General features: G+C 44.2%; 1 long non-coding RNA gene across 1 annotated transcript in view; it reads left to right on the plus strand.

Annotated features, from left to right (window-relative positions):
- Positions 1-8,328, plus strand: part of LOC124795718 — a 654,391-nt gene extending 646,063 nt beyond the window's left edge. Inside the window, exon 3 of the long non-coding RNA XR_007016725.1 lies at positions 8,224-8,328. This is a non-coding gene — a long non-coding RNA (uncharacterized LOC124795718). The remainder of the gene's footprint in view (positions 1-8,223) is intronic.
- The last annotated feature ends 1,603 nt before the right edge of the window (positions 8,329-9,931 follow it).

The raw sequence follows: 9,931 nt of genomic DNA on the forward strand, positions 1-9,931 counted from the left end.
ATGGATATATGTGATGTTGTTAGTTTAGTTAGGTTTAAGTAGTTCTAAGTTCTAGAGGACTGATGACCTCAGATGTTAAGTCCCATAGTGCTCAGAGCCAGCCAGGATATTGAGATTGCGGTTCTCCCAGTTGATAAAGACAGCGCCTCTGTTTCAATGTTTCGCAACCATAATGATAAAATGTTCTGTCTACTGAGTGAAGGTCATTAAAGATACCACTATCCAGATGGTAAGGAAGACTGCCTCTCCCCTTCCGCCAGAAGTTGAAACCAAGTGGTCTTGTTCCTTCAAGAAAAATGTTCCAGGAATCCATGGGAAAAGCGGTGCTTATCACTTAAGCAACTTTGCAGACTTTATGAGCAAACTAAAATCACTAAACCTGAACAGGTCGGATCTACTAGTCAGTTTCGATGTGGTGTCATTACTCACAAAGGTTCCGCTTTTAGAATCCTTACCTCTTATTGGCAAAAGTTTTGATGATGAGGTTTCAGCTTTGTTCAGACATGTAATGACCTCGACATACTTTCTAAACGAATTTTTTGAACAGAGTGACAGTGACACAGTGGGTAGCTCTTTATTGGCCTTGGTGGTCAATTTAATTATGAAGACAATAAAATCTACTAGTTTGAGACCCAAAGTGTTTTGGAGATACATTGACGACACGGTTGTAATGTGGCTCCATGGTGAAGATAAATCCCAAGATTTTTTAAAGCATCTTAATTCCCTCCACGGGCAAATCCGGTGTACCATGGGAATCTAGAAGGAGAGATGGGTTCCATGTCTAGATGGTGTGGTTTATCGCAAAGATGGTAACATCATGGGACATGCGGTTTATCGAAAGCCGAGGCATACTGATTTATATTTACTTGCAAATAGCTGCCACCATCCTCCTCAGCGTCTCTGGCGCTCGTGTATCTGTGGCAGCTTGCACACTGGCGAGGTTCGTGTGCTTGGAACAGGGCCGGCCAGCCAGCCGGATATGACGCCTGTCTCGGCTTTGCTCGGACCTTCTCGGAAGTATCGAGTGCAGCACGATGTTTTATTTAGTATTGCGGTGTGAGTTTTTAGGTCAGCACAATTCTCTTCAGTTCACCAGACTCGTGCTGTCAGCGCTGTTTACCCTTCGCTATTGGTTGGTGGTATGAGGGACATTTACAGGTCTAGTGGCTTTTGCACAAAAAGAGGCAGTATAGCGATCTATCGTTAGAAGCCTTTAAAAATGAATTGTAGTGACAGAAAGGAGAGACAAGAATTCTCAATCTCTATTATGCAGTCGCATAATCGGCGGGTACTGTTAATTTGCAATGAAACGACGTTACAACAGCATACAAAAATAATTCAAAGATTTAGTTGACGGTGGAAGAGCAAATAATTACAACAATCGACAGACAGGGTTGATTGTACCGTACATCAAGAAGCACTTTGTGCTAAATCTGCAGCCATAAAGCGCGTTAAGAAATTGGTAGTACGAATACTTCGGAAGGCACCCATTATTCAACTGTCAGTTGCAAAAGGTTTCGATGGGATTGAATGAAGAGTATGGAGACTTTGTATACTATTGCGGAGTACGGCGGTTAAATGGCTCTGAGCACTATGGGACTCAACTGCTGTGGTCATAAGTCCCCTATAACTTAGAACTACTTAAACCTAACTAACCTAAGGACATCACTCACACCATGCCCGAGGCAGGATTCGAACCTGCGACCGTAGCGGTCACGGCGGTTAAGTCGAGGTGGTATTACTGGAACAATTTTTCGTTTTAAAACCCGCTATTGTTGAATTTATAAAGAAAAAGGGGTGCAGGAACGAAAAATAGAACATTGGGGGAGGATTGGAGCATTGCATTGTAAGTGGACTAGATTGCACGTTGCTCACAGTAAGACACCACTGCAAGGTGAGAAACAACTTATTTCTGACTTGGTGGAGATGCATTTAAAAAGAATAACTCATTGTATGTAGAAGCGGCAAATTCCGACAATACAATCCAGTTCCATTTTGAAAATAAAATCTAATTGTTTGTAGAAGTGGTAAATTGTGACAACAGAGTCCAGTTCCCTTAACTCACTCACGAGGCTTGAAGACTTCATTGTGGTCTTGAAAGAATTACAAATATGTTTTTCTATAAGTTTTGAGAACACTGCCAATCTGACATCTGTTTTCGACAGCGTCTGCCGTTTCAGATGCATGTGCATCTGCAGATGTAACTGATGTGCACTGTAATTCCTCTTTTGAAAGATAAATACATTTAACGTTAAAACTTTTCAGGACGTCTACATTGTTTTCCTCAAGTAGCCTTTCTGCATTTTCAAAACGAGGTTGCAAAAATACTAACATTTAGAGCAACATACTTTTATTTGTGTAAAAGTCCTTTTTTCAATTACGAAACTAAATAAGTCACGATTACGTGGCAGCCTGAGTGCGAAAACCTGTGAAATTATCTGTAACTGTCTGCATGGCAACAGTTTGAACCACAGAAAAATTATGTCTTCGACATGCAAAAATAGTTAATTACTGCTGAAAATATGTTTCGTTTTTGATCGTATGTTGTTGAGAAATATGAAACCAAGTCGCATGAAGAGTGCAACAACAACATTGCTATGTAAATAGGGCGCATTCGCAGTGTCGCCCCGTCCCCCCCTCATGACACTCAGACAACGCGGCATGGTGGTGGGGGAGTGTGCAGTCTGGCTGAGCGCTGTGGCACGCTAGCCAGGGCGCGGCTCCTCAGCCGAATCCGTGGCCGCCCCTGGTCCAAAAGGATGCAGCTCACTCTGAAGATGACCGAACAGCATATGGCCGGAATACTAGATGAAGACGAGAACTGCAATTTATGTGGCTGCATGAGCTTATTAGAGTAGATTATCACTGCACTTTAAACTTTTAAATTCTGTCAATAATTGTATTGAAAATCAAATTTTTGCTGCTGCTGCTGGAAGCAGTTAGATGGCACCTTGCAACTGGGATATTTTAGTCTTTGATTAATAAAGATTTCGATTGGCTCTGATTGCACATCTTTTGCGACAGATACTTCTGTGCCTTGCATATATTCTCGTGTGCAAACATGCAGCGATACATATCCATTCTTTAATGTATCTTTAGTTAACGTTAACAAAAGTCTGTATGTAGTAAATCTTCGATTAAGAAGGGCTTTAAATACAGAATCCTGATCGAGAATAATTAACAGATCTGCGTATCGCAAACATTTGAAGCCCAGAGCATCGCCTCATGCTTCCTTTGTAGTCGAGTAAAAAAGGCATAGACGCATATGCAGTACTTGGAGGTGGCACAGCACTGAGGCACTGCATTCGCATTCACAAAGATCCGGATTGCAGTCCTGTCGCAGCCATACTGGTTTAGGTTTTCGTAAACCGATAAAGGCGAAAATTCCTTTGAAAAGATCATGGCCGAATTCTTGCCCAATACTTATTTTATCCGAGCTTGTGCTGCTCCACTAAAGTAAGAAAGACTCTAGTGACATTGTGGACGAAGGCTCGTTCAGTAACCTAATCGGATAGGGTTCGCTTCCTCTGTGCGTGATGCCCATTTTCCAGTTCGTGTATAGGAGCTGGGTGTTCAGTGTAGCCGGCCGGTGTGGCCGTGCGGTTCTAGGCGCTTCAGTTTGGAACCGCGTGACCGCTACGGTCGCAGGTTCGAATCTTGCCTCGGGCATGGATGTGTGTGATGTCCTTAGAAGTTCTAGGGGACTGATGACCTCAGAAGTTAAGTCCGATAGTGCTCAGAGCCATTTGAACCTTAACCTTCTCCTCTACGGGGCTAACCACTAAGGGGGCTACCGAGCTAAACGTTTCCAACCGATGAACAAAAAAATGGTTCAAATGGCTCTGAGCACTATGGGACTTAACGGCTATGGTCATCAGTCGCCTAGAACTTCAGAGAACTACTTCAACCTAACTAACCTAAGGACATCACACAACACCCAGTCATCACGAAACCGAGAAAATCCCTGACCCCGCCGGGAATCGAACCCGGCGCGGGAAGCGAGAACGCTACCACACGACCACGAGCTGCGGACACTGATGAACAAATCAAGAACAGTGTTACATGCCCTCACTTCACCACACACTGCGGAGACGTTTAAAATGGACTGGTGCAAAGTCTGGTGACGAGGAACTTATACGCCATCACCTCCCCTTCCCAGTCTTACACTGCTGGTGAAAATGTATTCAACCGTCGGAATTAGAACCGCCTACCTCAAGAGAGAAGCGTCACTGCAGAGGCGATCGTTAGCGATCTCGGCTACCGAAGTGGATACCTCTGCTGCTTCTCGTCGTTGATGAAAGTCCCTTCCTTCATTCCCTCATTGTTTACCTTCTCCTTAAATTCCGGCGTTGCATGTGACGTTAACGTTACGTCTGTCTGCAGGAGAGTAAATTGATTACATTTTGTGTACATGCGTTTTCCTATGTGGCTCTTCTGTAGCTGTCTGAAGTTTGTGCAGATTTTAGCATTGTCATGTTTGCTTATAAACAGTTCCGAAGTTGTTGTTGTTGTGGTCTTCAGTCCTGCGACTGGTTTGATGCAGCTCTCCATGCTACTCTATCCTGTGCAAGCTTCTTCATCTCCCAGTACCTACTGCAGCCTACATCCTTCTGAATCTGCTTAGTGTATTCATCTCTTGGTCTCCCTCTACGATTTTTACCCTCCACGCTGCCCTCCAATACTAAATTGGTGATCCCTCGATGTATCAGAACATGTCCTACCAACCGATCCCTCCTTTTAGTCAAGTTGTGCCACAAGCACCTCTTGTCCCCAATTCTATTCAGTACCTCCTCAGTAGTTATGTGATCTACCCTGCATGCCCTCGGAAAAAATTACGGCTGTAGTTTCCCCTTGCTTTCAGCCGTTCGCAGTACCAGAACAGCAAGGCCATTTTGGTTAGTGTTACAAGGCCAGATCAGTCAATCATCCAGACTGTTGCCCCTGCAACTACTGAAAAGGCTGCTGCCCCTCTACAGGAACCAAACGTTTGTCTGGCCACTCAACAGATACCCCTCCGTTGTGGTTGCCCTACGGTACGGCTATCTGTATCGTTAAGGCACGTAAGCCTCCCCACCAACGGCAAGGTCCATGGTTCATGGGGGGGGGGGGGGGGGGGGGGGGACTTCCGAAGTGCTGAAAATAAACCAGCTTCAATGCAATTTACAGCGCGCCCCCGGTAGCTGAGTGGTCAGCGCGAAAATATGTCAATCCTGGGGGCCCGGGTTCGATTCCCGGCTGGGTTGGAGATATTTCTCCGCTCAGGGACTGGGTGTTGTGCTGTCCTAATCATCATCATTTCAACCTTATCGACGCGCAAGTCGGCCGGCCGCGGTGGTCTCGCGGTTCTGGGCGCTCAGTCCGGAACCGCGTGACTGCTACGGTCGCAGGTTCGAATCCTGCCTCGGGCATGGATGTGTGTGATGTCCTTAGGTTAGTTAGGTTTAGTTCTAAGTTCTAGGGGACTGATGACCACAGATGTTAAGTCCCATAGTGCTCAGAGCCATTTGAACCATTTGACGCCCAAGTCGCCGAAGTGGCGTCAAATCGAAAGACTTGCACCCGGCGAACGGTGCACCCGGCGAACGGTCTACCCGACAGGAAGTCCTTGTCACACGACATTCACATTTTTATTGCAATTTACAGATAGTATGTGTTTCAGACCGCTCAATATACTTTACAGCGAATCAACCGAAACGCGTATATACAAATATAAAATGCTCTTCTTCCGTCACATTCACAGAGTTAATTAAAAAAAAAAAAAACTACTTGCAGTGTTGCTATTCAACTGTGGCTCGAAAGATCAGCCGTTGGTCCTTATCGTTTGTGGATTTAAAGTTACCGAGGTCACGAACTGATTGGTTTGCATTGATTTTTACTTAATTAAGCACAATGTATCGCATAGAATTCTTGTATGGGGAATATTATGATAAAATCTATCTACCGTATTTTATTAGGCAACGTACACTTACAAGCAAAACCTCAGTTTCAAAGTTAAGACACACGGATTTTTTAAAATCATCATGGACATGTAGATGTTGCTGCCTCCTATCATGTGCCATCTTAATGTAGTTTGTTGCTCATCTTACTTAAATTGCAGACGTGCTGTCCAACGGTGTAAGCAATTTTAGCAAGAAACAACATTGCGATATCATATGCAAGCAACATTAATGGGAATATAATATGATAAACAAAATTCTCTACGCATCACAAAGCAATTACTGAGGATTTCATTATTTGAAATTCGCTGTCTCCTTCTCCGTATACGCTCTTTGATCGCGTTGACGTCGCAGTGAAGGTTCTCCGCTTCCCGAGTGTAAATTATTTAGCGAAATATATTATTATACGAGAATAATCTGATTTTGGAATTTCATTTTCTATTAATTTGAATCTCTGATTTTACATGGTACAGTCACTATGACGGCTTAAAATTAAAATTAAAATTGTAGTTCGGACGCTTTAACACAGCGTATACTCGCATTTTGTTGCACGGATTTGTTCGTGTTTGCCGACTTACGTAATCTCCATAAATATGTACATTTATTGTCGGAACCACAGAATATGCTCACAACGTAATTTTTAGTGCAGCTGTGGACATTCGAATTTGTTGAATTTGGTCCTTATGTACTCGTACTTTCTCACGTGTTCCTCGAAGTGCTTAGAGCAGACAGCGCCTCGTTTGTGGTGTACTCATTACTATCTGCATAGTGGGAGATTATCCCACTCGTTGTTTCTTTTGGAAGATAAGCGTGGTATGTTCACAAAATTCGGAGTTGTTATTTATCGTGGCTCGTGCAGTTAGCTTAATGAGCAGAGGCAACGTCCTTCTATTGTGGGAATTTTCAAGTTAATAGGTCCATACTTGTCTTCTAGGGTCTGTTTCCAACATTTTCCTTTACAGAATATGTTTTCACTGCCTGATCACCGGTATGTCTCTCCTACTTCTGTTATTAAAACTGCGGTATATTTTACTTTGTTTTGCTACAAAATGAAACATAAATGAACATTTCCCATCCTCCACAATTAGTCGCTGTATGTATTTTCCTCTGTCTATTCTCCCAGTAGAAATAGCAGTGCAAATAATTTTGGTCGGAGTAACAGGTTTCTAGTAACAGATTTACTTTCTCAATTAAATGTTAATTGCTTTAAGAAGGACAAATAGCGGATGGTGGTGTTTTGACGGACCGCAGGAAGTTAGCGGTTGAAACAAATAGTTCTTTTGTTATCTGAGTCAGGGAAAACACTTCACGCGGTGCACATGTGTTACCGGCCCCACGTTCGACTGTACAGCAGTTCCCTTGTTCATATTAATGGAATCAAATAAATAGAGATTATACAACATTATATGCTTTACAAAGCCAAGGACTTCACAAGGTCTAGTCATACGAACGAAAGACCTTTGACAGAAGAGACGCGAGGAACTGCACAATACTGCCGAAGATGATCTCAGGATCGTTATTTCCCACCCCCTCTCTGTAGCCAAATACTTACAACGTGAAATGCTGAGCAACACCCGTCACTCTGTCACTCGTTTTCTTTGTATTTTGTTGGATGTAAGGTCTGCCAGTTATGCAAAACATCGTTTTTTCAAAGCTCCCAAAATTTTTTCAGCAACCTCTGTGCCATCATCAGTGGGTTTCTGTTTTATTTAATCTGTAATGTGAACATTTTTACTAAATGATTACCAAATTACGGAAATATTTAGTTCTAACAACTATTTGTTCTGTTAGTTAATATCTTTACATTCGGTTTGCATGGTTTTACAGGACACTTGCGTATTATTTCGTACTGGGAGCTTGGCATCTGCAACCAAACGATGTTGATGAGCAATTTTGTTGGGAGTTTACGTTTAAAGCATAAAATGGTAGGTTAACTCCCAACAAAATTTCTCATCAACATCGTTTCGTTGCAGATCACAAGCTCCCAGTACGAAATAATATGCGAGTAGTCCTGCAAAACCATGCAAACCGAATGTAAAAGTAATCCTCGAGATAATGGAGACCTACCTTCGGTAATTTATCCTAGAAATAAGTATATTTTGTTGCTTTTTACTGATGGGTTGTTTATCTGTGCTGGTACTGTGTCCAGTACATTGTGTTTTTCAGTTCACTGTTAACTGCCATAACAAAACCAACATTTTTCGTTATTAAGTGTATCATGCGCTCTCTCCTTTGTATGCACCTAAGTGGATGATGACGAGCTTCTCGGGTGTGTGTGTGCGCGCAGAGTTGTCCTGTCGGCATGGGCGACTCACGGGACCGCTTGGACTCGGATGACGAAGCAGGCAGCGGCGAGGGCGGCGCGGATGCTCGGGCCGCCGGTAGCGGTGGCGGGGGCGGCGGCGGCGGCACGGGGGCGGGCTCCACGCAAGCGCCAAGGTAAGTACAGAGCTAGGCGTCCATATTGTGGTAGAGCCATCCGAGAGAAACCGCAGGCCAGAATTCGTTTTGTTACAGTTACTATACAAAGGCTAAAACAACTTCTGAGCCGCGCGGAGTGGCCGGGCAGTTACAGGCCCCATGTCACGATTCGCGCGGCCCCTCGCGCCGGAGGTTCGAGTCCTCCCTCGGGCATGGGTGTGTGTGTGTTGTACTTAGCGTAAGTTAGTTTAAGTACCGTGTAAGTCTAGGGACCGATGACCTCAGTAGTTTGGTCCCTTAGAATTTCACACACATTTGAACATATTGACCAAGTTTTGAGATGGTTTGTTTTCAGGTTTATGGCTACACAGACGTTTCCGTCCGTATAAAGCGTCTTCGGCCAGTGACCTGTCGACCTTATTATATTGTTAAGTACAATTTAAAGCTTGTAGGGATCTACATCTACATCTACATTGATACTCCGCAAGCCACCCAACGGTGTGTGGCGGAGGGCACTTTACGTGCCACTGTCATTACCTCCCTTTCCTGTTCCACTCGCGTATGGTTCGCGGGAAGAACGACTGTCTGAAAGCCTCCGTGCGCGCTCTAATCTCTCTAATTTTACATTCGTGGTCTCCTCGGGAGGTATAAGTAGGGGGAAGCAATATATCCGATACCTCATCCAGAAACGCACCCTCTCGAAACTTGGCGAGCAAGCTACACCGCGATGCAGAGCGCCTCTCTTGCAGAGTCTGCCACTTGAGTTTATTAAACATCTCCGTAACGCTATCACGGTTACCAAATAACCCTGTGACGAAACGCGCCGCTCTTCTTTGGATCTTCTCTATCTCCTCCGTCAGACCGATCTGGTACGGATCCCACACTGATGAGCAATACTCAAGTATAGGTCGAACGAGTGTTTTGTAAGCCACCTCCTTTGTTGATGGACTACATTTTCTAAGCACTCTCCCAATGAATCTCAACCTGGTACCCGCCTTACCAACAATTAATTTTATATGATCATTCCACTTCAAATCGTTCCGCACGCATACTCCCAGATATTTTACAGAAGTAACTGCTACCAGTGTTTGTTCCGCTATCATATAATCACACAATAAAGGTTCCTTCTTTCTATCTATGTATTCGCAATACATTACATGCGGTGTCATCTGCATTTGTCTATATACTACCCAAGCCACTGCGCACCGCGTGGCGGAAGATACGTTCAACATATATTAGCGATTTCTTGCGCTATTCCATTAGCGAGTTTAATGAGAAAAATATGTCTGCACTATTTGATGCAAACCATCCGGACACTCATCGGTGGACATTAATATGTGGTGTGCCCGCCCTTCACCTGTATCATGGCTTGAACTCCGCTGGCGACGCTTTCCAGTGATATGTCTGATTGTCTGTGGAGGAATGGCGGCCCATCCTTACTCGAGAGCTGAAATCGGAGGAGGCAACGATGTTGGACGCTCTGGTTTAGAGCGAAGTCGACGTTCTAACTCATCCCAGAGGTGTTCGTTTTGGTTCAGGTCGGGGCTCTGTGTAGGCCAGTCCACTTCAGCAGT

Source organism: Schistocerca piceifrons, chromosome 4 (genome assembly GCF_021461385.2).
Source record: "Schistocerca piceifrons isolate TAMUIC-IGC-003096 chromosome 4, iqSchPice1.1, whole genome shotgun sequence".
NCBI lineage: Eukaryota > Metazoa > Arthropoda > Insecta > Orthoptera > Acrididae > Schistocerca > Schistocerca piceifrons.